The sequence below is a fragment of the Euleptes europaea genome, chromosome 1, assembly GCF_029931775.1.
Source record: "Euleptes europaea isolate rEulEur1 chromosome 1, rEulEur1.hap1, whole genome shotgun sequence".
Lineage (NCBI taxonomy): Eukaryota > Metazoa > Chordata > Lepidosauria > Squamata > Sphaerodactylidae > Euleptes > Euleptes europaea.
In genome coordinates, this window is record NC_079312.1 from 4,795,158 (window position 1) to 4,822,893 (window position 27,736).

A 27,736-nucleotide genomic window follows, 5' to 3' on the forward strand; every position below is an offset into this window, starting at 1 on the left:
ATGGAGGATAAAAACAACGTTTATTTAGAAATGCACCCTACGTCTCTAGTGCTTGCAGGGGAACAGGCTAAGGGGGAAGAGGAGACGATTTATGAAGAAATGGACGCACATGGGGCACCGGCTAAGGGGGAAGAGGAGCCGATTTATGAAGAAATGGACGTGCCGTTGCCCCGTTCAACGGTCAACGATGTCCCCGATTCTAAGAAACCTGATGACGACCGTCCAGAGTGTGTCCGTTCTCTTGTACAAGGGGCGAGTATAAGGCTGATAGAGGGTCCTAGGGAAAGAACCACCGGTGTGGCTGTGTATGGGAAAACGGCACTGTGTTCTTCTCTCCTAGCTGAATGAGAATAAAGTTCCGTGGTCTCTTTTTACCCAAATTGTGAATGCTGCACTGGGGGACGTCCACACAGACTGTTGTGACCATTGTGAATATATCGCCTATCGCGACCCGGCTACCAGCGTGGGATATGCCGACTACAGATGGTGGAAGGCTGAGGAGGCGGTGGATTCACCTGGCGTAAGTACAGGTTGTGCCTAAAGGGGGACATTGAAAAAGCATCCGTAGGGTGTGTTTTGAATTTTTTTCTTTCTGACAGGGTGAGACCGCTGAAAAGGCTAAAAAGGAGTCGGTCGTGATCTTGGAAAGAGATGTGCCGAAACGTGGTCTGCCTGGACAATATGCGACCTTCTCCTCGGACTCTGAAGAATCAGAGGATGAAGTGAGATGGAAGACCGCACAGGTGTCGTACGGGGAGGAATCTTCGGATTTGGGCCACCTGACAACAGATGAGGAGGAGGAGGAGGAAGGAGAGAGGCAAAGCCAAAGACCAGAGGAAGTGCAAGTGGAAGGGAGAAGAGGGATAAATACACTGGGAAGAGGAGTGGGAGAGAATAAAACAAATATTGGTGGCAGCTACCTCTCAAACAAAAGTGTCTTGCCATCCCCACTGAGCAACCACAGCCAAACTGTAAACATCTGGATTAGAAAGCAGGTTTTCTTGGCCAGGTTGGGGCTTAAAATACACATGTAATGTTTTCCTTCCCTCTCTGTCCCCAAGAGCTAATCAAGGGTTAAGAAGCAGACAGAAATGTGGTTCCTAGAGTGGATACAAAAAGGAGAAGATAAATACTTCCTCCTTTTGGGATCCAGCTTTGTTTGCAGGAGCGCTGGAGGATGTAGGCGCGAGAAGCTCGTCTGCAGGAATCCTGGAGGGATTTAGAGTGGCAGGCAGGGTGGGGAAGGGGGCAAAGTTCCCCTATGCTGGGCAGCCCTGGCCATAATTAGGACATGAACAGAGAATAAAACTGATGCTATCCTACTGCCCATATACAAATCTGTGGTGAGACCAACCTTGTACAGTTCTTTACAGTTCTGGTCACTTCTAGGACTGGGTATTCTTTTTCCAGTAAATTTCGGGTTTGGGTTAAATGGACCTGATTCCCACCCCCCACCCCCAGGAAACCCAAAATAAGCTGAATACCCATACCATTAAATTGGTGTTTTGGCTTTTTTCTGTGTTTCCTGGAAAAAATTGGGTCAATTATAGTCAATGGGAATTTTTTTTCAAAGCTCCGGTGGGAGCATTTTCAAGGTAGAATTACCAAATTTTTATGGTAGCTACAAGGGACTTTCCTTGCAAGAGCCCAAAAGTTTGGGATGCAGGGTCCAATTTTATGGGACCCCAAAGGGGTGGTGGCCTCATCCTCCTTAGGAGGTACTTTTCAATAATTTTATAAATGATCTGGGTGAGGGGGTGGGAGGGACTACTCATTAAATTTGCAGATGACATCAAATTGGGAGGAGCAGCAAACATACCAGAAGGTAGAGATAGAATGCAATGAGATCTGAAAGTGGGTGGATATGAACAGGATGCCATTCAACAACGATATGTGCCGAGTACTTCATCTGAGTAACAAAAATTAGGAACATGAACACTGGATAGGGGATACACTTCTGGGTAGCTGTGTGTGTGAACAAGATCTTGGGGTACGGGTGGACTGTAAATTAAATATGAGCAGCTAGTGTGATGCAGTGGCAAAACATGCCAATGCGCTCTTGGGGTGTATCAGCAGAGGCATAACATCCACATCGCAAGATGTCATAGTCCCACTGTACACTGCAATGGTCTGGTCTCACCTGGAGCACTGTGCGTGGTTCTGGAGGCCTCATTTCAAAAAGGATGTGGACAGAACAGAGCGGGTGAAGAGGAGAGCGAAGAGGATGACCAGGGACCTGGAGACCAAGCCCTACGAGGAAAGGCTGAGGGAGATTAAACCTTCAACCATATTCTCATTAAGAGGGTAGTGTTATACAGAGAAAAGTGTCGTTTCCGTTTTGCACATTGTATTGAAGTCGTGGAAGGCTTCCTGAGCTCACCAGGCAGGTTATTAAAGGAAGTAGGAGCCAGGAGACAATGCCTCTGTACAGGCAGGCACTTTGCTTCGATTAGTAGATCAGGTGGTCCTGTAGATATGTGGGACCTAGTTCCTGAAATGCAGGCTCAGCTCAAATATGGACAAGCCACGTCTGCTATGGTCCATCCGCAGGCCTACAATGTCCTTGGTCCCCCCCCCTTTTCCAGGAGGAGGAGGAGGCAGCCCCTGGTCCACAGGTGATGGACAACAGGCTAAGGTCCCACTGGCTCTTGCCTTTTGTCTCCTGGCTCTGGTGCAGCACCAGCTTCAGAACACAAAGGACCAGGGAGACTGAGAGAAGGGCAGGGGTGCCCAGTCCCAGGGAGTCAGCCTCCAGGCTAAGACACAGTGGAGAGAGAAACGGTTTGCAGGCAGGGGAGGGTGCCGAAGAGAGATGCTGCAGTTCTCCAGCAGAACGGAAAAGGCTCCTCCTGATGTCCTGGCAGCAGAAGCCAAGTGGCATTCTTGTAAGCCACTGTGGGTCTGCCTGGGCATGCAGTTCTAAGGGGCGAGCTTGTATACAAGCTGATAAAGTGTTTTTGACCAGTGCTGTAAACAGCTGCGCTTTAGGTTGTAAATCTGGTTTTTATTGTTGCAAAGCAACTACTTCGGGGGGGGGGGGCTATGGAAAACCTGAAATGATAAGCATTATGAATTAGACCCCACCCCCTCGCCATCCCGCTAGCTTGATGTACTCGTAATACTTTTGGGGGTGGAGTTTGGCCATATTTTTCTCCTAGAATGGTAACTGTTTTCAGCACACTTGCTTCCTCCTGATCTTCGTCTTCTTCTTCTGGAATATATATAATTCCAGGATACATCATCCTCAAGACCTCTTAAATTGCAGTTTGTTGTGTCTCAGCTCTATTTCTGTGTGTGTGTGTAAAGTGCCGTCAAGTCGCAGCCGACTTATGGAGACACCTTTTAGGGTTTTCAGGGCAAGAGACTAACAGAGGTGGCTTGCCAGTGCCTTCCTCTGAACAGCAACCCTTGTATTCCTTGGTGGTCTCCCATCCAAATACTAACCAGGTATACTAACCAGGGCTGACCTTGCTTAGCTTCTGAGACCTGACAAGATCAGGCTAGCCTGGGCCATCCATGGCTGTCCCCTTACCCCGTCTCCCACCGACCATCATAAAGAGGGCACATGTGATTTGCGGAGGTGCCTTTTGCAGAAAGCGAAACCTAGGGTTGCCAGGTCCCTCTTTGCCACCGACAGAGGGATTTTGGGGCTGAGCTTGAGGAAGGTGGGGTTTGGGGAGGGGAGGGGCTTCAATGCCATAGAGTCCAATTGCCAAAATGGCCATTTTCTCCAGGTGGACTGATCTCTTATCGGCTGGAGATCAGTTGTAATAGCAGGAGATCTCCAGCTGCTACCTGAAAGTTGGCAATCCTAGCAAAGCCTCACCAGTCCCCCCCCCCTTTTTTTTTTTGGTCCTGAATAACAACACTGCATTTGCTGAGTTTTCAAACTTGGAAAGGCCCCGTACTTTATAACCCGAAGCCATGCCATTCTGAAAAACATACACATTTTAAAATGTGTGTTTCCTATACAGAGGGAAATAACATGTGAAGCTAATGTTTCTAGACACCAGGCTCTATTGTTGCGGTTGCTCGCTGTCTTTCACACCACGAGAAGTTGTTCTTACATATAACCTAGATCAAGAACACATTTCCATCTTGCCGAGTGGGCGGGGCTCCCTCTGCCGGCTGTCTCCGCCCCGCGGAAACGGAGGCCAGCGAGTCCCGACGTCCTAGAGGGGCCGCCGGGGGTGGAGGTGGGGAAAGCCGGTCCTCCTTCCTGCCCGCCCTCCCACAGCGGCCTTTGTCGTCCTCGCCCCGTCAGCTCCTTCCGAGTGAGTCAAGGGGGGGGGCTGGTTGGGGAGGGGCTCGAGGTCAGCCCCCCCATCCTCTCTGCAAAGGGGTGGGGATGTGGGGGGGGGGAGAGATGCAGCCCTTTCCCTGCATCGCGAGTGATCCAGATTTGCAGGGTGGGAGGGAGGGAGGAAGGGGCCGGGGAGGGTCTGGGTGGGCCCTCTGATGGGGGGTGGGGGCTGCGAGTCAAGGAAAGTGAAGAGGGAGCTGGATTGGGGGGGGGTTGAGTCAGACCCCCGGCAGAGGGGCTGCTTCGAGAGAAGCGCGGGGAGGGGGGAGGAATGAGGGACTCCCTGGCACTCCACGTGTTTGGGAATGAGGCCCATTCAGACGGGGTGGAGGCTGCAGAGATCTGTTCATCCAACGCCCGGAGCAGAGAGCTCCCCGGGGACCAGACGAGGCTCCGTGGAGGAGAGAAAGGATTCCTCCGGTGCCCAAAAAATTCCCATTCATCCCCTGCACGGGAGATGCTAGAATGTTTTAATCTTTGATACCGTTGAAACAAAAACCAGTTTCTTTCCTGGCTCGGATGGTGGGAGGACAGGATGCCCCAGAGAGTCCACAGTCATCAAGAGGCACATGAGAGGGTCTACATGGAGGGGTGGTCTGCGGTGGGACCCTGGCCTGGAGGAAGGCCGTGTGGGGAGGAGTAGGCCCGCCTGAAGCGGGTCGTGCTGTTCAGATGACAGGCTCTTAGAATGCATCACTTACTGAGAAGTGAAGGTATCTTATTCAGCCGGTCATCGAGTAAGCAGGACTCAACAACTTTACCTACTTTTAAAAAGCAAGTCTTTTTATTGATATACTTCTAGTAAAATATGTGTGAATGCAGATTATCAAGTCTTTAACACTTCTATAAAAACTCTTGTCAAAGTACAACATATGTATTTACAATGTATGAAGTAAAAGCAAGCAAGTCTTACATACTATTCAGTTTCAAAATCCAACTTCTAAAATATAACAGTCAAATTATTCTGATTCAGTTCAAAGTATCTAATTCATAAAGTCTAGGGTAATGTATTTAAGCCATACATACCCGTCAGCCTTTTCTGGAGAGCCTTTGGAAGGTTCTGATTCTCTGGGCTTTCTGTGGCTGTATTTATACTGTTTCAGACTCATTAAGAGTGTTGATTTTACTATCAGGAGGGATATCTTCCTCCCCACTTTCAGATAACATGAGCAGTGCAATAATGTCTTAGTTGCAGCTGTTCAGGTGATTAGCTTCTCCCCATGACCAAATATGGGCTTCCTTTCCTTCTATTTTGCTTAAAGTATAAACAATCATTCCTGAGCTCCATGATCACTCCATATGCTCAATTTTCATACCATTCTCATTTTCAGTACAATACGCATTAAATGAGACTATTTAGAAATCTACAATACAATATATAACTATATAAATCATAAAACACAATTATTGATCACATTGTAACATGTAACCATCTGGTCAGTTGGAAACATAGCCTTCAGCAAGGTTATAGAAAGCAAGAAGCTTACTGCACTTATAGCCTTGAGGTCTTTGAGTAGACCTTCTCAAGGTTTGAGGATAGCAGGACTTTCCTGCTCTTGAGATATGAGCAGCTGGCAGCCGAATCAGGAAGGGTAATTTCAGATACACCTTTCTGACAGATAGTGAAGAATGACTCTGTTCTTCTCCCTTCAAGGACAAGACCAGGTTTAGTTAGTTCGCTCTTGAAAGAATTCAGACTCAGAGAATTCAGTCAGCCTGTTCTAAGGACATTTGCATTTTGCAAGCTGTTGCCAGGCTCTTCATTACACAAACCTCTGCAGTTTGTGGTTCAGTTTGTATATTGTGTTCAAGCTTTACATGGAATTAATTCTGCACATGTACACAAAATACCATAATTATGTCAGAGACCGTGACAGTTGCACTTGGCCAAACTTGTCCATTCCATACTACCCCAGCAGTGGGGCCTGAGCATTCTTCTCACCTTCTGGGAGCCATGGAAGATGGAAATCCATTGAGCATTATTTAAGGGGGAGAGAAAGTAGAAAGGATGGGGGACATGGAGACAGTGGGCACTCCCTGACCCTAACCCCACGATCCAGGACATTATGAGCTTTTCATGGCTTTGCCCCTTGGTCTCCAAGTCAACTCTGCGGATGGATTTTTTAGGATCTGCTCTTAAAAAGTCTTAACTGCCCCACCCCCACCCCAAGGATGCTTTGTGGCAAAGGGAGCAGAGACCCTTTTTTTCCTTGTGTAACTCTGAGACCACTGGGAGGGGGGCTAAAGAATTGAGGTACTCCACATAAGGGGGAAAAGGTGCAATCTTCCCAGAGTGATTGGAAGATCTGAAGGTGCGGGCAGCTTACCTCAGAAGGACTCCAACCTGTTATTTATTTATTTTTATTTATTCATTTGATTTGAGTTCTATTATAAAACTATACATTAATAGTTTAGGTATAATAATTTCTTATACTGATTATTGGAAAGGGGGGTTATGTTTATCTTATTAGTTTGTATTGTGACGGTTGTTGTGAAGGTTTGCAATGGATATTATATTAATCTTCCCAGAGTGCGTGGAGGCCCTGACATTTCTGGTCGCTTACCTCAGAAGGACTCTGGCCCTTTTATAAAGCTGCATGTTAATATTTGAGGGCTACAAAAAACTCCTGAAAAGACGGACGACGCACCAAGAGCAGAGCAGAGCTGCAAGTCTATGCATCTTTACAGGACCGGCTAGACAGAAGTCGGAAAACAGGCCAGAACTGGTACGTGTTAATTATTGTTTTATATGCTTCATTGCTGTTCTAGATACTGTACCTTATTTTTAAAAAGAAAAGAAAAAAATTAAAGTTTGCTTATTGTTATTTTGATAAAAGTACGTGTCATGTGGTGGGATCACATGGTCAAAGATTTTAATTCCCTCAGTACTTTCATTGGAAAAAATATTTCTTTGATGTCCCTCTTTGAATTAAATAGGAGTTACACTCTTTCTCCTCCACCCAGTTCGGGGTTGCCACCTTTAGATCTTCAGTTATAATCAATGATATAAGAGGTGCCCTTTTTTAGACCCCCCCAGCCTGAAAATAGTCATTTTAATACCACCATTCTCTGGGATGGCTGAACCGTACAGGATACACCAGGAATGCAACCCTATGCAGAGTTACTCCACAGCAGCCCTGTTGAGCTCCTCGGACATCTCTGATGGCAGCCTGGCTGAAGTCCAGTCTGTCCGTCCAGGTCTGGGTGCTTCTGTCGCGCACAGCTTGTCTGGACTTCAGGAGTTTATCTGGTAGCAACTTCACACCACGCAGTTCTGCTATGTACAGTTTATTTACAATATTTACACAGAGTCCTTTGGCTGTTAACATTCACAGCTCTGAGCATCAGCATGCTCCGCCAGCATGTATATTTCAGGCAAGAAGTAACTTACATTCACTACACAGACTTATATACACATTTATGACCAGTCACAGTTCACTTGAGATGAGTCATTCTGGAAATCCTCATTCCTGGCTGTACAAACTGGATCAGACCAGCATCATCACATGACTTAGCTGTCACTCTGATCAGTATGATCTGTTTAGCAAACTGCAGACTAGGCATAACTTTGACATATGTTGACAGCTTCTCCATAAGGGAATGACAGGAAGCTTTTCAAAAAATGTCTGCAGCACTGAAACGGGTAAATTTGCCGAGAGAGGCCAAGGAAGTAGTGGGGGAGACAGAAGGGTTTGCTTCTGCATTGCCAAAGAACTGGGAGGGATTCAGATGTGCATATTTATTTATAATTAATTTTATTACTTTATTTTGTTTTATACCCTGCCCTCCCCCACAACAAGAAATTCCATAACAATAGATATAGTAAAATCACATCACTTAAAATCCACAAATAAAATCCACAACTTCCAGCCCCATAAAACACCCATAACATAGAATAAACAACGGGCGCTCATTTTGGAGTACAGGGCCACTGCAAAGCCTGCGAACAGCCGGCATCCCCATACCTTGGACTGATAGTCAATAACACAGATGGGGGGAGATAGGGAGGCCAGCACAGATGGAAAGCCGTGGCTGTCCTCAACCATAGGCGTGGTGGAATAACTCTGTTTTGCAGGCCCTGCGGAAAGCTCCAAGATCCCACAGGGCCCTGGTCACCTCAAAGGGAGCTCCACCAGGCTGGGGCCAGGGCCGAAAAAGCCCAAGCCCAGGTCAAGGATAGCTATCGCTCTTTGGGTCGGGTAACACCAAAAGACTAGTATTTGTTGAACATAATGTTCTCGGCGGGGAGGGATTACCAGGAGAGGCAGTCCCACTGGTACAAAGGTCTCAGACCGTATAAGGCTTTAAAGGTCAAAAACAGTGCCTTGGAACTGATCTGGTGTTCCAGCTGGAGCCAGTGCTGTTGGCAAAGCACTTGCTGGATATGCTCCCTCAGCCAGGCCTCAGTAAGGCGCCTTGCTGTGGCATTTTGTGCCAGCTGGCATTTCCAGATCAGTCTCAAGGGCAGCCCCATGTAGAGGGAGTTACAGAAATCCAGCCTGGAGGTTACCATCACATGGGTCACCGTGGCCAGGTCAGGGTGAGAGAGGTTAGGCACCAACTGGCTTAGATAGAAGAGGGTCGCCTTGACCTGAGCTTCTGTTGGTAAGGAGGCATCAAGGATCACACCCAGGTTCTGTTGGCAGGTGCAGGTGTCAAAGATCAGATCCAACATATGTCCAGCTTGATGGGTAGGACCTGAAACAAATCAGGAGAACCCCAGTGCAGCCATGGAATATTCTAGGTCCCAAGCGAGCGATGAAGGAACGGCATTGGCATGGATGTTGAGGTCCTCCAGAACTATTAGTTTCCGCCACTGCCTCTAACAAGCTCAGCAGGGTATCTGCTGGTGCATTGGGCAGCTGGTACACCAGCCCGATAGCCAGGTTCTCCTCAGCTTCCCACATGAAAGATCCCCACATTCAATGCTGGGGATCTCTAGGGCGGGCAGAGCCCTGAAAGATTAAGCCTCCCGGACAAACAACGCCCCCCCCCCCGGCCCATTGTCCAAAACGTTTGGGGGTGAATTCTGAGAAAGGCTGGGTTTTGTACGGGGCGGGGGTCAGCAGCTCAGTGGGGTATAATGCTATCGTCCTACCTCCAATGCAGCCATTTTATCCAGCTGTGACAGAAAGCACTAAAGTTTGGGTGAAAGAAGCAGCACCCTTTTGCCAGGCAAGAGAGGTACAGACCCCCTGGGCAACACAGAAGGGAGAAACACAAGGGCATAGTCACAGGAGGCATAGGTTCCGGTCCCACTAAGGATTTTGGCTGGTGCTCCCACCCATCTACCACCTACCTGATGTAGGGTTGCCAATGTTCAGTTAGGGCCTGGAGGTCGCCTGAAATTACAGTGGATTAGTTCGCTTGCAGAAAATGGCTCCTTTGGGAGGTGGACTCTATGCCATCATCTCCTGCCCTCCCCAGGCTCCACCCCCAAATGTCCAGTACTTTCCCAACCTGGAGTAGGCAACCTTGTGCATTCAGCAGGGTTGCTTGCCTCCCCCATCCCCTGTTCATCCCAGCAGCTCTTGTGCCCTGACCTGGAGGGGCTTCAGGAAGTCGACTGAGCCCTGTTCCAGGCACAAACCCCACCCCTGACGCAATCTCACTCTGTGCCAATGTCAGATTTACCCTTGCCCTACGCTAGCAGGAGACTGCTGTGGCTCTGGGTGGGCATCTCTGCTGATATGCTTAGTGGCCAGCCAAAGCCCCTAGGACAGAGGAAAGCTTGTAACATCTTTAGACAGGCAGAAACAGTTAATGTTCCCAAGGAACCAAACAGGCATATCTAAAAAAGCTTGGTATGCAGTATAGCCATATGCTATTACAAACCACAACAAATACTTTTGTGCTGATCCACCAGGTATCTCCATTCTCTCTCTTTTGTGTGTGTGCCCACCCCCACAGGAGAAGCCATAGCCAAGTGAGTAAAGACATCTTCTCACAGTCGGAGTCGACCAACTAGGAGAGGAAGGAGATGGATGAACAGGACCCAAAAGAGCAGGATCCAGAAGGAGTCAGATCTGGCAAGAGAGCAAGGAAAGGGCCCCATCCCATCCAAGTTGGGAATGGTGTTGAATTCTGGAACCAGGAATCCATGAACTCAGAAGTAATTTGCCAACACTTCCGGCAGTTCCACTACAACAAGGCCGATGGGCCCCGAGAGGTTTGCAACCAGCTCTATGGACTTTGCAACCACTGGCTGAAGCCGGAGAGACACACTAAGAAGCAGATCCTGGACCTGGTAATCCTGGAACAGTTCCTGACTATCCTGCCCCAGGAAATGCAGTGCTGGGTCAGAGAATGCAGACCGGAAACCAGTTCCCAGGCGGTGGCCCTGGCCGAAGGTTTCCTCCTGAGTCAGGAAGAGGAGAAGGCAGAACAGGTGAGGGCTTTTCTTTCCAGGTATGTCGAATTCAAGATACGATGTTTGACTTTATCCTAAGCACACGATAAAGAGAAAAAGCCTAAATAATCACGAATACCACAAATATATTAGTATACCAATCAGCTCAAAGTCCTAACAAGCAAATGTAAACTTTAGTGTTTGTTTGTTGGCATGGGTCTGTGGCTCAGTGGTAGAGGATCTGCTTGGCATGCAGAAGGACCCAGGTTCAATCCCCAGCATCTCCAGTTAAAGGAACTAGGCAGGTACGTGATGTGAAAGACTCCTGCCTGAGACCCTGGAGAGCCCCTGCCGGTCTGAGTAGACAATAGTGACTTTGATGGACCAAGGGTCTGATTCAGTAGGAGGCAGCTTCATGTGTTCATTTGTTTATCCCCAGTAAGACAGTATTTAAGGTGATTTCCTTTGGCAACAAGATATACAGCTGATGAAAATATTGGATTAGAAACAGTCACTTTTCCAAAACACCATAGTGTACTTATCTTGTTGCTATATGCTTATCTCCCTAAGAGGACTGCTTTGACTTTGTTATTCGCCCTAATTGGCTCTCACTTTGTTCTCCTGACGACTCCCCATAGAGTCAGTGTCTTTCTGGAGTCCTTTCAAGACTTCGTGTCCTTTCTTCGTCTTTTGAAGACTCCCACATGTCTTTTAAGTCCTTGGACTGTTTTGATTTATTACATATGTGTTGCTTGGGTGCTGTGCTTGGTTTACCTGTTTACATTTGTTTGTCAGGACTTTGCGCTGATTGTTATACTAATATATTTGTGGCATTCGTGATTATTTAGGTTTTTTTTCTTTATTGCGTGCTTGCTTGGCCACCTTGCTGTGATTTTTTGGCTGAGCTTATCCTAAAGCTTCCTTGCCTGATATATATCCAAGTGTTAAGTCAACCAAACGGCAAGTTTTACAACCTGATTCATCAGCCACTTCCTTCAAGGGAATTTCTTATCCCTCCAGATGATTCCCCAGGGTTAAAGAAAAACCCTACCAGGTGTGCTGAAAGGAATGGAGCCTGGGAGTGGGGAAGGATTCATTCCTTGGTGTCTTCCATTTCATTGCCTATCCATCTTCCTCACTGCTATTTCAGAGGTGGGGTCCATCCGTGAAGATGGAAGCTAAGTTCTGTGAGGTGGAAAGAGCTCCGTCAGAGGAACGGCAGCAAGCCCAGCCACAGGAACATGCCCAAAATGCCCTCTTATGTGGTAAGGACTCAATGTGCCTGGATGGGATTGGGGAATCAAGTGAATTTGATGGGCAGAGAGTTCTGCTCAGAGAAAAACCAAAACGCTTCTTCAACCAAAAATTCATGGAGACAATTGCTAACATTGATTACAGTATTCATATCCCACATTTTTTCCATTCGAAGGACTCAAGGTGGCTCTAAACAAAAGGTAGACAAATCTCGGATGACCTCTTCAATCTTGTGAATCAATGGAGCCTGCACGTTCTGGGTAGCAAATCTCTGAAAACCAGTTGCTAGGGGCTCATAATAGTGGATGAATGTGTTCTCATGCTGATTGCGGCATCTGACGGGTCGCTGAAGGAAATAGGATGCTGAACGATGGCATCTTTGGGGAGGGGTTTGGGTCAGATGTTGCCTCTAGCCGAAAACCCAGATGTGACATTAGTGGATCGGTAGATGCTCTCAAAACCCATTGATATTACCCTGAGTTTCCAGATGCACTAAAGCCACATGTGAGATCTCGGCCAGATGTGACAATGAGGTGCCAGGCGACATCATTTTCGCCTCTCTCTTATTCTCCCACCTCCCTGGACTCAAGGGCGTGTGCGAGGGCTCAGCCGCTGGGAGAATAGCATGCCTGGGCCTTTGGTCTGATCCAGCACAGATACTTTCAGGTTTTCGAGCTCCAGCATTCACAGGACAAGTTTCAAGTATCACAGAAGTCTGAAATGTGTCAGCAGCATTTAAAGCCCCTCAAGGCTCATTGGTTCCTTTTGCTTGTCTCCCACCTCTCCCACTGCTTACTACAAAGAGTTACAATTATTTTTCAGTATACATAGGGCAGGTTTTCACAGCCCTGGGAATGGGGTTACATAAAGCACAATTCACACAAGCAAACAGAATATGAAGTGGAGACTGATACCCTTTCTTCCGCTTTCCTTTGCAGGAATTGAAGAGACAGTGTTGATCCATTCTTTTTGTGGAGGAATGGAAACAGCTGCTGCACCTCCAGTCAAGGTAGGGTAGAAGAGTGGGGCACAGCCTAGGTCCTCCTTTCTCAGGGGGGCTTTTCTGCAGTTGCTGGTAAGGGGCCTAGGCAAGAGGCTCTGACCGCCACTTCTTTTACACGTACCAATCTCTCCATCCTGCACCCTCCAAAAACAGCCCCTTCCAGAGTGCAGTCTCTGCCTGGCATGAGGGAATCTGTGTTTTCTTTCAGTTTCCAATTTCCTTTGAGGATGTGGCCGTTTATTTCACTGAGGCAGAATGGGCCCTGCTGGATCCACACCAAAGAGCTCTCTGCGGGGAAGTCATGCTGGAGAACTACGTGAGCACGGCATTTCTGGGTAAGGAACTGTACTGATTAGCAGGCTTTGGGTGTCAGGTTGCAGCGTCTTGGAAGCAGAGAGAACGAAGGGTTCCAGGAGTCAGTGTCTTGTAGTCCAAGGTCAGTTGCCAGGGGTTTAGCAAGGACTATTCGTCAGTGTAGTGTCAGGCAAGCATTGGCTGTACACCTTGCAGCCACGCCCAACAGATTCCCCTGAGAGCCTTTTATGCTTTGCTCCCACTAATTCAGTCAGCATCCTGCAATGACTCATCTCCAGTATTGGCAAACAGCTACTTTCGCCTTTGGAGGCAAGCACTTCATCTTCTCTTTCGCAGTTCCATTTGCAGTCTCTTCCTATGTTGCTGCAAAGGTGTAGGTGAACTGGAAGGGCCAGGCACCATTGCTTGCCCTTGGTCTGCTGGCTCAGGGCTGGGGTGTGTGTGGGCATGACTTGTCTGCTGACTCATGACTCAGAGGAGGCTGTGCTTCCTCGCTCAGCTCTGACTGAGCCTCAGTCCCTTGCTGGCTGCCGTCTGTTGGCTCTGGGCTGGCTACACGAATACGAAGCCTTTATTGGCATTAGTTATACAACATCTATATAAACATGATAAAAACAGTTTAGAATCACCTCCATAAAACTGACACTAAAGCAGGTTTAAATACGTTAGAAGTTACTCACTTCGCAGCCCTAAAATTACCTAATGAGTTGCACAAGCTTTCACGCACTTTAATTGCTCTCAGTAAAAATCTTGCCACCACTTCAATTATTAGTGGATCCTGCGAATTCATAAGGAAGGAGGCCTTGATGCTTACAGGTAGCCATTCTTTGTCCTCAAAGATTGGGTGTAGCAATTGAAAACGACTTCCCAACAATTCCTCCCAACTTGGTGTCATCTGTAAATTTGGTTATCATGTCCTCTATTCCATCATCCAAGTCATTTATAAAAATATTAACTAGTACCGGTCCCAGGACAGATTCCTGTGGCACCCCACTGGTCACTCCTCTCCAGGATGAAATTGAGCTGTTAATGAGCACCCTTTGGGTTCGGTTGGTCAACCAATTACCAATCCACCTGACAGTAGCAGTGTTCAGCCCACATTTTACTAGTTTTGCTTCAAGAAGATCATGGGGGACTTTATCAAAGGCTTGAACAGCATTTTAAACAGCAATACATTGGTTTGAGCACTGCCCCGCTACTTGCTCCCTTTTGGAGGGCTTGAGGTAGTGGAGACCAGTGTGGTGTAGTGGTTAAGAGTAGAGGAGTGGTAGTGTGGTTAAGAATAGGAGAGACTAATTTGGAGAACCAGGTTTGATTCCCCACTCCTGCACATGAAGCCTGCTGGGTTAGTCACACTCTCTCAGCCTCACCTACCTCGCTAGATGCCTGTTGTTGGCAGGGGACAGGAATGTGATTTGTAAGCTGCTTTGAGACTCTTTGGGCTAGAGAAAAGAGGGGTATCAAAACTTCTCTTCTATCAGTAGTAGAATAATAGAATCATAAAGCTGGAAGGGGCCATACAGGCCATCTAGTCCAACCCAGGGACTCAAAAGAATGCACAAGTCAAATGTGACCGTTGGCAGAAAGTTTCTTTGCCACGTTTCCACCTTAAGGTACATACAGGGAGTTTGGGGAGGGATGGATAGGCAGATTATAAAAGCTGCTAACCTATGGCTGGGGATGTGTCCAATGGCCCGTTTAGGCCAAGGGGGGAAGGTCTGATAAAAGGCATGCACATCCATTAGTAGGCAGTGCTTGTTGGATGGCTTGGATTCTTGCATAGGTGCTGACTGGACCTCTTTCTTTATTTCAGAAGCTCAAGTAGAGGAGATGGTTGGGGGATTCCAAGGGTTCTCTTTGGAAAAAACGAAGAATGAAGACGCCAAAAGAAACTTCAGGGATGGAGATGGACCACAGAGGCAGGAGGGAAGCCACACAGCCAAGAGGAGGGATAAGTTTAATCTGTCTGAAGGAGGAGGCTTCCATGAAATCCCAGTCCAAGAAGAAAGGTCAAGCAAAACAAGAAGGAACAAAGACTTCCATGCCAACTGGAGAATCCACTCCAGGGAGCATGAAGGTGAAAATGTGGCCTTTGGAAAGACCTTCAGTAAGAACATGAATGTTATTTCCAAAAGGCAAATCCCCATAAGTCCATAGGAGATAAATCATATGCTTGGATGGAATGTCGAAAGACGTTTAATTGGAAATCAGCCCTTACTTCACATCAAAGAATTCACTCAGCTACGGAGCTGAATAAATCATCAGACTACAAACCAAGCCTTTCTGTAGAAGCAGGTGTGAATGTCCCTTTAGAGGGTTTGTAGAGCAGGAAAAAGGCCCTTAAATGTTTTGCATGTGGATGGAACCTCATGGGAATATCAGACCGCCTTGTGTGGGTGCTAACAGGATTTCTCTTTTTATTCCAGCAGGGGATGATCAGTGGAATGACGGTGATGAGGAAGTGCATCAGCTTTTCCCAGATAAAGTGAAGCATGAAGATTTGAAAGGAAACTTCAGGAATCAAGGAGGACCAAAGAGGCAGAAAGGAAGTCACATGGTCAAGAAGAGTGATAAACCCATTCCAGGCCAAGGGCAAGATTTCCCTGAACTACTTCACATGATGGAGGAAGCATATAAGTGCATGGAATGTGGAATGAATTTCTCAGATCAAACTCAGTATGGTATCCATTTGCAAATGCACAGTAAAAAGAAGACCCATCAATGCTTGGAATGTGGAAAGAGCTTCATTTGCGGAGCAGAGCTCCTTAGACATCAAAGAAAACATACAGGGGATAAATCTTATAGCTTCTCAGACTGTGGCAAGAGCTTTTCACAGAAATCAGATCTTATTCAACACCACAGGATTAATTCAGGAGAGAAGACCTTGAGCTGCATGGATAGTGGATGGATGTTCTCTCATGGAAGGAGTAATGCACTTTTCTCAAAGCATAGTATAATGGATGCACATAAATGCTTGAGGTGTTGGAAGTATTTCAAATGCAGATCACATCTTCTTGTGCACCAAAGAACCCACACAGGGGAGAAACCTTTTGAATGCTCCGAGTGTGGAAAGAGATTCAGTCGAAGTGGCCATCTTCAAACACATAAAAAAATCCACACAGGGGAGAAACCTTTTGAATGCTCAGAGTGTGGAAAGAGATTTAATCACAATGCCAGTCTTCAGCATCATTTCAGAACCCACACAGGGGAGAAACCTTTTGAATGCTCCGAGTGTGGAAAGAGATTCAGTCGAAGTGGAAGTCTTAAAAAGCATTTAAGAACCCACACAGGGGAGAAACCTTTTCAATGCTCAAAGTGTGGAAAGAGATTCAGTCAAAGAGACCGTCTTCAAACACATCAAAGAATCCACACAGGGGGAAAATCTTTTGAATGCTCAGAGTGTGGAAAGAGATTCAGTCACAGTGGCAGTCTTAAAACACATCAAAGAATCCACACAGGGGAAACATCTTTTGAATGCTCAGAGTGTGGTAAGAGATTCAGTCACAGTGGCAGTCTTAAAACACATCAAAGAATCCACACAGGGGAAAAATCTTTTGAATGCTCAGAGTGTGGGAAAAGATTCAATCAAAGTGGCAATCTTAAAACACATCAAAGAATCCACACAGGGGAGAAACCGTTTGAATGCTCAGAGTGTGGAAAGAGATTCAGTCTTAGTGCCAGTCTTAAAATGCATTTAAGAACCCACACAGGGGAGAAACCTTTTGAATGCTCAGAGTGTGGAAAGAGATTCAGTCAAAGAGACCGTCTTAAAACACATCAAAGAATCCACACAGGGGAAAAATCTTTTGAATGCTCAGAGTGTGGGAAAAGATTTAATCACAATGCCAGTCTTCAGCATCATTTCAGAACCCACACAGGGGAGAAACCTTTTGAATGCTCCGAGTGTGGAAAGAGATTCAGTCGAAGTGGAAGTCTTCAAACACATAAAAAAAACCACACAGGGGAGAAACCGTTTGAATGCTCAGAGTGTGGAAAGAGATTCAGTCACAGTGGCAGTCTTAAAAAGCATTTAAGAACCCACACAGGGGAGAAACCTTTTCAATGCTCAAAGTGTGGAAAGAGATTCAGTCAAAGATACCGTCTTCAAACACATCAAAGAATCCACACAGGGGAAAAATCTTTTGAATGCTCAGAGTGTGGGAAAAGATTCAATCAAAGTGGCAGTCTTAAAACACATCAAAGAATCCACACAGGGGAAAAATCTTTTGAATGCTCAGAGTGTGGGAAAAGATTCAATCAAAGTGGCAGTCTTAAAACACATCAAAGAATCCACACAGGGGAGAAACCGTTTGAATGCTCAGAGTGTGGAAAGAGATTCAGTCAAAGAGACCGTCTTCAAACACATCAAAGAATCCACACAGGGGAGAAACCTTTTGAATGCTCAGAGTGTGGAAAGAGATTCAGTCACAGTGGCAGTCTTAAAACACATCAAAGAATCCACTCAGGGGAAAAATCTTTTGAATGCTCAGAGTGTGGGAAAAGATTCAATCGAAGTGGCAGTCTTAAAACACATCAAAGAATCCACACAGGGGAGAAACCGTTTGAATGCTCAGAGTGTGGAAAGAGATTCAGTCAAAGAGACCGTCTTCAAACACATCAAAGAATCCACACAGGGGAGAAACCTTTTGAATGCTCAGAGTGTGGAAAGAGATTCAATCACAATACCAGTCTTCAGTATCATTTCAGAACCCACACAGTGGAGAAACCTTTTGAATGCTTAGAGTGTGGAAAGAGATTCAGTCGAAGTGGAAGTCTTCAAACACATAAAAAAATCCACACAGGGAAGAAACTCTTTGAATGCTCAGAGTGTGGAAAGAGATTCAGTGCGAGTGGCAGTCTTCAAACGCATCTAAGAACCCACACAGGGGAGAAACCTTATGAATGCCCAGTGTGTGGAAAGAGATTCAGTCACAGTAGCAATGTTCAAACACATAAAAGAATCCACACAGGGGAGAAACCTTTTGAATGCTCAGAGTGTGGAAAGAGATTCACTCAGAATGGCAGTCTTCAAACCCATCAAAGAATCCACACAGGGAGAAATCTTTTGAATGCTCAGAGTGTCAAAAGAGATTCAGTCACTGCGCAAGTATTAAAAAGCATTTAAGAACCCACACAGGTGAGAAACCTTTTGAATGCTCAAAATGTGCAAAGAGATTCAGTCCAAACGCATGAAGCTGCCTTATACTGAATCAGACCCTTGGTCTATCAAAGTCAGTATTGTCTACCTTGACCAGCAGCTGCTCTTCAGGGTCTCAGATAGAGGTCTTTCACATCACCTTCTTGCCTTGTCCCTTTAACTGGAGATGCCGGGGATTGAACCTGGGACCTTCTGCATGCCAAGCAGATGCTCTCCTACTGAGCCACAGAGTAGGAATCTTCAAAAACATCAAAGAACCCACACAGAGTAGAAAGCTTTTGAATGCTCAAAGTGTGGAAAGCAATTCAGTCGCAGTGGTGATCTTGAACAGTATCAAAGAACCCACACAGGGGAGAAACTTTTTAAATACTCAAGAATGTGGAAAGAGATTCAGACAGAGTGGCAATATGACACGGCATTTAAAAACCTACACATAGGAAAAGCTTTTTTGAATGCTCAGTGTAAGACCCCTGATTTCTCACAGTTGAGACACCCCAATTTCATCCCCGATCTTCTCTTATTTGTTTTGAAGGGCATCCCCTTGAAAGCTGAAAGTTCAAAGGGTATTTTTGGGATAAGTTTGAGAGAGTGCAAAATATTGTCGAAGGCTTTCACGGTCAGATTTCATTGGTTCTTGTAGATTATCCGGGCTGTGTGACCGTGGTCTTGGTATTTTGTTTCCTGACGTTTCCCCAGCAGCTGTGGCAGGCATCTTCAGAGGAGTAACACTGAAGGACAGTGTCTCTCTTGAGAGAGTTCCTTTGCTTGTAATGTCCAGATCACTTTTCATCACAGTGCCATGATTTCACTAGGGCTTTTACATACCCCCCCACTGCCTCTCATCAAAGCAATTCCGGACCATTTCAAGTTAATGGGTAATTATCTGAGCCGTCAAGGCAGCCAACCTACCAGGCACACCCACTACTTTGAAAACTTCCCCACCTTGGAATGTTGGGTGTCATTTCCAACACTGCTAAATTTTGAGGGCAGTTACTTCAACCTGCCCAGTCAAATCCATCTTAATTTCTTGAACCAATCATGACAATATGAAAGTCCAGTCCATACCAAACTATGGGATGTTTCTCCATCAACGGGGGAGCTTAGGTCCATGAAAAGGGTATGCCAGATTTTCTCCATTACCTGGACACACACATACATACACACAAACACTCTCTCGTTGGATTAATTTTCCACTGTACTCTCTGCAGTTCTCAGGCTCTGGCTCACCTTGGTTTTGGTAATATTTGGCCTCTTTCATCCTTATCCTTGCTTCTTACTCCCTTTTCCCCATTCTTAGTTTTGTGTGCGTGTGTGCATGTCGTAGGACTTAGGGAATCAGTTGTCAGGTGCTTAGTGTAGGTCAGTGGTGGCGAACCTATGGCACGCGTGCCAGAGTGGGCCACTCAGAGCCCTCTCTGTGGGCATGCTCGCCATCGCCCCAGCACAGCGTTCGCCTGAGTTGGTTACTAGAAAGCCAGAGGGACATGGGGCTGGGCTGCTCCCCCCCCCTCCCCACGTGCGCCTGAGGGCATTTCTCACATCACCCACCCCTCTGCCCAGCAGCCCAATGGGAGCACTTCCTCCCTCCCCTGTCTGGGGTAAGGCGTGTCAAGGAAATGGGAACCTCCCCCCAATTCCTTGTTGCTGAAAAATATTTGGTCCAGGCCTTTGGCCTGTCTGGGGAAATCAAACTGCAAGGCATTCCAGGATGCGGCTCAATTAACATTGGTAAAAAATGCAATTGCTTCCCCTATCTGCCGGACCACTTATTGTCATAGTAACAAATGGTCCTGTAATTAACTCTTATCCTGCCTCAGGGAATCCCAGGGGATCTGCTCTGTAAGCATTTGTCACCTTGGTGTTTTCTGTTGCAAGCCGGATGTCATCAATCTTCGGTCAGTTGGCATCTCTGGAATCTCAGTGAGGTTTGAACTCCCCCCCCCAAGATCCTGGAAAATAAAAGAGGAACACACACAACTGTGCGTGTGGTGGTCTGGCCACCCGGACAGCATGTCGGATACCATCAATCCATCTGCTTCCTAGGGCAGGGATATGCCAAACGGAACTCTTGGAACATTTATTGAATGCTGAACTGATGTGCATCATTGCTTTTGGAATTGGTAACGTTTTTGCAACTTTCTACACTTTTGCCAATCTCTTGAACCTAAACTGGTTGAAAAGGGTTGGTGGCAGACTACTGGCTGAGCTCAGGGGATTCCTGTGGTCAGAGTTTTGTTTAAAAGTGTTTCTTTGGCCACCTTAAGAGAGAAAGGCAGGTGGCTCAGATGCGGCGTGAGGGTGCTGCGCGGACGGCAGCCTGTTGAGTCTGTAGGCGAAGGTGATTCCTGTGATGGGGTTGGAGGGGAGCATAGCTCACAGCGTGGCATAGCTGGAGGGAAGCAGAGCGTTCGGGCCACAGTGCAGGCTTTATGGTGCCAGCCCTGCACGTGCTGCTGGCCCTGCCTTGTTGCCCGCTGGAGGCTTATCTGTAAGAACTTCACACAAAACTAATTTTTATATGATCTTAAAGGTAAACCACAGAATATTTCCGAAGGCTTTCACGGTCAGAGTTCATTGGTTCTCGTAGATTATCCAGGCTGTGTGACTGTGGTCTTGGTATTTTCTTAAGTGTTAAGTGTGTAGGAAGAGTAATATATAGTCAGAAAGGGGGGGTTGAGCTGAATCAACATACCACACCCTCATTAGCACATTATCTTTGATATTTTTTGCAGGACAATGATTCAGCTCAACCTCCCCCCTTTTGACTATATATTACTCTTCCTACACACTTGACACTGAGAGACACTGTCCTTCAGTGTTACTCCTCTGAAGATGCCTGCCACAGCTGCTGGCGAAACGTCAGGAAAGAAAATACCATGACCATGGTCACACAGCCCTGACCTGGATGGCCCAGGCTAGCCTGATCTCGTCAGATCTCAGAAGCTAAGCAGGGTCAGCCCTGGTTAGTATTTGGATGGGAGACCACCAAGGAAGACCAGGGTTGCTGTGCAGAGGAAGGCACTGGCAAACCACCTCTGTTAGTCTCTTGCCAGGAAAACCCCAAAAGGGGTCGCCATAAGTCGGCTGCGACTTGAAGGCACTTCACACACACACACATGGTCACACAGCCCGGATAACCTACAAGAACCAGTAAACCACAGAATTGCTTCTCCAGCCCTATTGGAAAAGAAGTGTATACAGAATTTCACATAGCTGTGAGTGTTCATGAAATACAGCATGATGCAGTCATCCAACTAGGATACTGCTGGCTTAATAAAAAAAAAAGCAATCTTGCACTGTATTACTATTATTGACAGTGTTTATATTTCACTTTTCTAACTGCTCCCTGTCCCTAAGGGGCTCACAATGTAAAAAGAAGCAAAAGAACATCAGCAGACAGCCACCAGAAAAGACACTGCTGGAGTGCAGAGGACCAGTGACTCTCCCTCTGCTCAATAAAAGAGGAACACCCACTTACCCAGCATGTAATTAACCTATGGAACTCCTTGCCAGAAGATGTGGTGATGGCATCTACCCTAGAAGCCTTTAAGAGGGGGAGGAAAAGTCCATCACGGGTTACTAGCCCTGATGGGTATGTGCTACCTCCTTATTATAGATGTGGGCCACTGTAAGATACAGGAGTTGGACTAGATTGTTCAAAAGCATGCCAAATGGAAACTTCTACCTTTCCATATCATTGAAAGCTCTGTTATTGTGTTTTTCTTTTAAGACAAAAGAGATTAATGTATGAGTTGTTTTTTCTAAACTAAAAACTCAGTATTCAGGTTAAATTGCCGAATTGGCACTTGGCGATAAATAAGTGGGTTTTGGGTTGCAGTTTGGGCACTTGGTCTCTAAAAGGTCCACCATCACTGGTGTAGGTTCTTTACAATTATACTCCTTTTTATTCTATTTTGTATCTAATAAAATTACAACTTATAATAAGTCTCTTGCTTTCGGGGCACCCCTACAAAGATATACCCTGGTGTTTATAGACTATAATCTCCTGTATTATTCCTTTCTGGAATCCTCTTAAAGCTAATTTCCCCATTTCTGGGTCCAGTCTGGGGTAACACTCAAAATTTGCTCTTTTAAAGTCCAACCTATATGTCTGACTACGTACAGGTTTTCCTTTCCCCAAGATTGTAAATTCCAAGAGTACGTAGTCACTACTACCCAGGGTGCCTACTACTTTAACCTCATCGACCAGTTCTTCCCTGTTGGTGAGAATCAAGTCTAAGATAGCAGACCCCCTTGTTTCCCTGGAATAGGAAGTTGTCATCAAGATAAATCATGAATTCATTGGATCTTGCATTTTTAGCAGTGTTGGACTTCCAACAGTTATCCGGGTAATTAAAATTTCCCATGACCACCATGTCCTGTCTCTTTGAAAACTTTGTGATCTGGTCTAGGAGCGTCCCATCCAAGTCCTCTGCCTGGTTTGGTGGTCAATAGCAGACCCCCACCACAATATCACGATTATTTCTTATTCCTTTTATGTTTACCCATAGAGTCTCAACTGCACTACCATGCTCAGATTTCTCCGACAGTTGTCAAATATATCATAGAGTTGGAAGGGGCCATACAGGCCATCTAGTCCAACCCCCTGCTCAGTGCAGGATCAACCTTGAGCATCCCTGACTAGTGTTTGTCTAGCATCTGCTTAAAGACATGCAAGGAGGGGGAGCTCACCACTTCCCTAGGTAGCTGATTCCATTTGTGAACGACTCTTACTGTAAAAACTTTTTTCCTAATATCCAGCAGGTACCTTTCCGCCCTCAATTTAAACCCATTATTACAAGTCCTACCCTCTGCTGCCAACAAGAACATCTCCCTGCTCTCTTCTAAGTAAAAGCCCTTCAGATACTTAAAGAGAGCAATCACGTCCCCTCTCAACCTCCTCCAGTTTAAATGTTCCCAACTCCCTCAGCCTTTCTCGTAGGACTTGGTCTCCAGGCCCCTGATCATCCTCGTCGCTCTCCTCTGCTCCAACTCGATTCTGTCCACATCTTTTTTGAAGTGAGGCCTCCAGAACTGCACCCAATACTCCAGGTGCGGTCAGACCAATACAATGTACAGCGGAACTATGATATCTTGTGATTTGGATGTTATGCCTCTGTTGATGCACCCTAATATTGCATTAGCCTTTTTTGTCACTGCATCACAATGGCTGCTCATTAGGGCTGCTGAAAAAAAAATTCGGTAAAATTCAGATTCAGCAAAATTCAGCTCGTTTTTTTATTTGGGAAATGCCAAAGTTCGAACTCCCCCGCTTCGGGTCTATGAAATTCAGCACGAATGCAAAGTTTGGGAAAAAATTCGGCTGAATAAAACCATTTATAACACATTCGCACCCTTCCGCAGCTCCTGGGGGGCATTTTTTGAGGTGGATGTTCAAACCTTTCAGCATAGCTTGAGGTGGCCCTTCTTGAAAGAACCCCCAACTTTGGTGACGATGGGGGCCGGGGGGGCGAGATATGGAGCACAGAAGGGGTCCCCCCACCTATATGCCCATTGCAAAGAATAGAAATAGATCGTCTGGGACTCTGAGTTTGCAAAACCAATGCATGCAGCAACACTCGACCATAGAAGTCTGCACTTTTGCAATTTGCAAACTGCAGGCCGGGCAGAAGCGCTCAAGTGATGCATTGCATTGCATGGTAAAAAGGCAGCTCAGTGAGCTGGAGGTCATTCATTACCGCACCACCCAACTCTCTTACAAAAAGTCACAGAAGGAGGGGAAAGACAGCTCCCTCTCCTTCCTTTTCTCTTTTTGTGTTCTTTTGTGTATTCTATTTTTGACTTTCAAAGGTGGGGATGCCCATTGGCTGGTGGCAAACCCCGGGTGCAAAAATTACAGGGAAGGATCAGGAGGGTAGTTCCGCGAGTGGCATGCCATCATGATCACAAGACCACCGTAAAGGCGGACACCTTCGACTTTTTCAGATCCTTCGCAAGCAGAGGCAGAAAGGAGCCAAATGTCAGTTAACACAACGGGGTGCGCAAGCGCTAGAGTAGTCCTGGTTTGGACTACTCACCCACCGATGGCTGAGCCTTCCACCTCAAGCAGCGAGGGTTTCTGAAACACCGTAAGATCACAGGGATCCCCCTTCCCCTAAGGACGAACGTGCCCTTGGAAAGCCAACTCTCTTGATCTAAAAACAGTTACTGTCTCTTTAACATAAAACACCTTTGCTTGACACCTGCCAAAAACGCCTGGAGCAATCAGGAACCCATCATACCCCGGGGTCAGAAATTTGCATAAGCCAAACCCTCTGAGGCAGACTGCGGTCTGCTCTGAGTCTGCTCTGGCCAATGTCTTCTCTTCCCCCCCTCCCCATGGAATAAACCAAGCGGAAGTGTATTGAAGATTTTACCTTTTTAGTGTGTCTTTTACAAGTACAGGGAACTGGGGAGGTCTCCTCCCGAGAAGGTGATTTCACCCTGACCTTTTAGAATCGCCCTGTTATGAAGAGACCTCAGGGTTTTGGTTCAATGGCGTAAGCCGAGCCCTCTCCGCAGGCAAGCCAGTCCAAAGGAAGGAGGCACAACAAGAGGATAGTTCCGCGGGTGGCATATCATCACGACCACCGTAAAGGTAGACTCCTGCCTTTCCGACTGAGGGCCGCCATGGTGGCTCAAGTGATAGTGGAGTAGCTGGAGCGAGGGGTGCAAGCGCTCGAGCTGTCCAGGTTTTGGACAGCCTACCCACTGGGTGAAGAAGCTCTCCACCCCAAGTGGTAGGGGCTTCTGAACCATGTACTTTAAGATCATGGCGATCCCCCTCCCCCTAAAAACAAACATACCCTTGGAAAGCCAACCTTCTATTTCAGTCTAAAAAACAGGTACTATCTCTTTAACTGAAAGTACCTTCGCTTGACACCTGTCAAAATGCCGGGAGCAGTCAGGTACCCATCCTGCTCCTGGGCTTGAAATTTGCATATGCCAAACCCTCTGGTGTGGGTCAGCTCTGTTCTAGGCATATGTCTCCTCTCTCCCCCTCCCCATGGAATGTACCAAGTAATGAATGTAGGAAATGGCGCCTCCCGTTCTCTTTTCTTTTTCTTCTTGGATTCTATCTTTTACAAGTATAGTGGAGGTCTCCCCCGAGGAGGCGATTCTATCCTGACCTTCCAGAATCACTCCATTAGGAAGAGACCTCATGGTTTTGGCTTTATGGCGAGCCCGCTACGCAGGCATGCCTGTCCAAAACCTGAGCAGCCCCAGTGCAAGTCAAAGAAGCCCACTTGGGCTTATTTTGATTAGGGTCTGCATTTACCAGTGGTTGTGAGGACATGCCACCAGGAAGATTAGCTTAGAGCTAATGGAATGCGCCCCAACCCAACTTGGTCTTGCAGCTCTACTTTCTAGCGGTGGTGCCTAACCGAGCATTTCTCCAAGTATTTTTCTGGTGTGCGTCACGATGTGGAACAAAGAATGGCCTTACCAGCGCCAAGCTCAGACATTTTATTTAAAAGTTTTTATGCACCGAGGATGCCTAGTGCCGTATGCAAATGTCTCCCCACCTCCCTCAGACCAGCCTAACCTGTGCTGGTGGAGGCCAGCTACATGGATACAGCCAAAACCCGAAATTAATTAGTACCTCCCCCATACCTGAAAAGACATGAGTAGTTAGCTTAGCTATATATCTCCAGATTCCAGAATACAGAGATCAGCTCGCCTGGAGACATGAATGTTTCGGAGGGTGGAGTGGGACTCTTGGGTTATACCCATTGAGATCCCTCGCCTTACCACTCTGCGCCAATCTAGTTGAGAAATTCATTCCTGATTGCTTCCGGCTAAAGGGATGCTGGCTGGAACAATGAGTACCAGAGCCAGCATGCTTCCAGCTCAGGGCACCAACACCGGATTTAACAGGGGGAGACTATCTCACAAGCGTTAGCTTATCATGGGACTTCCACCAAATCCCTACATATTTGCAATTGTCCGGATTTGGATTGATAACAGGAGGGGAAATCAGGGCACCGTAATAACATGAGCAAGGAGTCTGCGGAAGAAAGGTGATTTGCACATCTAGAGAGGAAAACCCAATGCAAGACCTAGCGCCATTAATAAGTGGCCCGAAACATGAACTGTTCTTTTTTTCTGCCTTACTACAGAGGCAGAAAGCAGCGCCAGTGGTGGAGGAGACAGCTGCTGTTGGGCCCAGTCAAGGTGAGTGAAGTCAGCTTACAGGTTAGGTTCAATCGTGATGTGATCCATAACCACCCATTGATTTTGGATTCTTTCACCTCCTTTGCTGGTCCACGTTTTGTGCCTCAATATCTCCTCCCGCTCCAACCACACCACATTTTTAAAAATGACCCACTTTGTATACTACTGCCACCGCAGTTTGTAATGAAAAGAGCATGCCTTAGAGCATGTGCACAGTGTGTTTCCCCCAAAAGTGACTACTTATTCATGTAGCTATGTTATTTTGCAAGCTGTCTATTTAACAAATCTCTGGCTAGAATGACAATGTGTTTCTGTCACAGCTCATGTCTCAGGGAGGTGGTGGGACAACTTCAGGCCTCCGGTGAGTGCAATGAGTGCTGGGTCCTAGGAGCATTGTTCAGAGACCAAGATCTTCCTCCACCTTGTTTTCTCATTTTAGGAAAAGCCAGGCTTCCACTGTCATTGCTGACCTACTGCGCTCTCATCTTGTTCCTTCTCTCCCTCCACAGTTGACCATCCAGAGAAGCATTGATTAACATTTAAAAGTTAACAGAATAATATTCATGTGTACTGATAACTTTTGAAAATTGGGTTTACATAATTTGTAGAGCACTGGAGTAAGGTGTAACGGCACATTAACCCATGTTTTCCCAATGGAAGGATTGTGTCAGGCATCGAGTGGGTGAGGAATTCCCCCCCAGGTGTTGCCTACCAACCCTTTCAATCTACAGACTAATCTCTTCTCCCCCCACCCACCCCTCTGCATTGAACACCTGGAGCACCGTGTATGGCACCTGGAGGAGGCACTGCTGCCTGGGCCAAGCGGCACCTGAAACAAAGACTCACCACATTGAAAGGTTTATGGTTTTTGTCTTGTTGATGTTTAATTTTTAAAAAATTTTAAAAAGGGAAAAATATTGATCACTGGTGTAAAAAGTTGAGTAATAAAATATATATATATTTTTGTTGCTTTTTAAAAGTTGGTGATCATAAAAAAAGTTAAACAAATTTGTGTATGTGTGAAGTTTATGCTCAAATAGGTGAAATGTTACCAGGTTGGGCTGCTTTACTTGTACAGTACTTTGAAAGTTTCTAGAGGCAGTTTATATTGACACAGGGTTCTCTCACATTTACAGCCTTTGCTTACATGAGTAGTTAGCTTTATCGGGTCATCTCCAG

General features: G+C 46.5%; 1 pseudogene; it reads left to right on the forward strand.

Annotated features, from left to right (window-relative positions):
- LOC130492438 (zinc finger protein 420-like) lies at positions 1–27,089 on the forward strand (annotated as a pseudogene).
- Positions 27,090–27,736: the final 647 nt, after the last annotated feature.